The following is a 2,574-nucleotide window of genomic DNA, read 5'->3' on the forward strand; positions in this document are numbered from 1 at the left end:
GGGGGGAGGGGAGGGGAGGGGAAAAGAGGGGGCAAGCCTCGCTTTGGGCCGGCCGGCCTCGCTCGCCGATTGGTCGCGGTGCCTCAGCCCGGGGGCCAATAAGGCAGAAGGGAGGTGGAGGCGGGGGGGAGGGAGCTGCCGCGGGGACGTGACGCGGGCGGTGACGGCGCGCGCGCGCGCGGGCTGGTTGGTTGGGTGGGTGGGTGGGGGGAGGGGGGCCCTTCGAGGTGTTTCGGCCGGTCCCCTCAGCGGCCGCCGCCATTTTGGGTGGCGGTTTTTTTTTTTTTTTTTTTCCGGGCCGGGAGGAGGAGCGGCCGTGCCCGCCTGATGCTCGCCGTTTTCTCAGGCGAAACGAAAGACGACAACGACCTATCCTTCGCCCCAACTCGACTTTGCGTTCGCTCCCCTCGGGGGACCGGAGGCATCGCCTCGCCCCGCGCCGCTGTAATGCCAGCTTAAAAAAAAAAAAAACAAACTTAAATAAAGGTTGTTTTTCTTTATTTTTTAAATAAAACTGTTCCACTTGTGGCCGCAGGAAAGCGGTGCCCGGCTCCCCAAGCTACCTGAGGGGAGAGGAGAGGGGCGGTGGCCCGGCAGCGCACCGGTGCTCAGCACTGTCATGCCTATGAAGTTTTCACAAAAGTACTTGGTAAAGACTCAGCAAAAGGAGCCACTGCAGCTGTCGCGTTTGGCACGGTCCAGATTTTACTCCAAACCACTTTTCTTTACTAGACTTTGGCCCTAAGCACAGCTGATTCTGGAAAGAAAATGGAAGTAGGGCACAGGATACAGCAGCAGGTATTTTGGCAGCCTCTTTGGAGACAACGAGTAAACTCTCCTCAAGAATTAACATCTATACACAGATGTGTCTGCAGGATTCCACCGTATTGGGCAATGTGCTCATTTATGCTGCACAGCAGCTGTGGACCAAGTTCACAAGCAAGGCTCGGTGAGAATATTTCTGGTAGGGATGGTCAGCATTGGGAGCAACATTATTTTTCAGTAAGATCAGATTTTGTGGATCTTTCTAGTTTCTTAGCATCATGAAAAGAGGCCATATTGGCGTATTTGGGCCCAAAATACATTGCTGTCATGTTTTGGACTCTGCAATCTCAGAATTCTTTACAGGCCAACGTCCTACCAGTTTGATGATGGCACTCAGCTTTAGTGGCGGTGGATTTTGGCCAGTAATAACTGCTGTAACTCATTGTCAGGTGAGGTAGGTGGACACTGTTACCAAACTAATTACGAGCTTTCACCACATAGGCTTCTCATGTTTGAGTATAGTCATCAGTGTTACCTATGTTTGTAAACTCCCTTCTGGGACTTCAAGCTTCCTTCTAGGGTGCTTTATAACAAGCAACGTTACCTATGTGTTACGCAAACTGTGGTGAGCTGCAAAAAGTCATTCCTGAATTTGCATCGACATACCAGCAAAGGGAATGATGCCATGAAAATTGCCTACATGTGCTTCGTTTGAATATAGACCGAGACGTTTTGTTTATACCAAATACTGTGGCTATCAGAGTATGTCCCTGTCTTCATTCAAGTGAATCCTAACTATAAAAAATTATTTATCGGGAACTCACATCTGATAAGCTATTGCCTCTTGACTGTGACTCTTAGAAATACAAAAGATATCTCCCACTTCCATAGCTTTTCTGTCATGCAGGTGATCAGGCTGCAGGTTTCTGGGAAGGTAGAAAGATCAACAATTGCCAGGAAAACAAAGTGGTTTATTTACAAAATATCCAGTGTTTTTTCTTCTCAGAGCTCACTTGGTGATGCCTGTGACGTTTGGGACTCAGCTTTAACTTGTGAGGAAAATATGCTCAGAGTAATACCCGTTCCTTCCAGTCTTCCAGAATATTAGAAAAAAAAGCTGCTATCCAAACTGTTTAAGCTAACCTGGATAATTTTTATTGAAATGAGGTAAAGAGTATTGAGAGAAATAGATAGATACACTTTCAGAGCACAGAGGATGGTAAATTATTTCCTACTTCTATAACTCGATCCAGAAAGTAGTACCTCTGCACATAACTAGAAGCACTCACTGGAATGTATACTTCCCTGATCCTGCATGTAGTTTGTACTCACTGTTAATGATTGGAAAACTAAGTCAGGGGTTGTGAGGATTCCTCTCTGTTAAGTCCTGCATGTTGGTAGAGCTCATTTCATCAGCGGCCTTATGATTTTCCATGATACTTGTTGAGAAAAGTCAAATCTAAGATGGGAGATGGCAGTCTCCCAAGTGTGTAAACTAAGTCACTCAGAGACTTACGACTATCGGAAAAGAGAACTTGATTTAGTTCTTTGTGAAAACACAAAGATGGTGATCTCTCGGACTATGAGCTACTGTGTGTTTTATCTCCGGGAGATTTCTCAGGGGATGAGGCTTCTTTCTAGATAGAAAGGGTTCTCGTCAAGACTGAAAGTGACAGAAGTCTGAGTCACCACAGCCACATCTGTTGAGTAAATGTAGTGGCAATGTCACAGCAATATGAGTAGGGTAAATTAGTCAGGGTTAATTAGTCCTGATGGTATTCCATATAGGCATAGCTACTTGCCTACCAA

Source organism: Buteo buteo, chromosome 7 (genome assembly GCF_964188355.1).
Source record: "Buteo buteo chromosome 7, bButBut1.hap1.1, whole genome shotgun sequence".
Taxonomy (NCBI): Eukaryota; Metazoa; Chordata; class Aves; order Accipitriformes; family Accipitridae; genus Buteo; species Buteo buteo.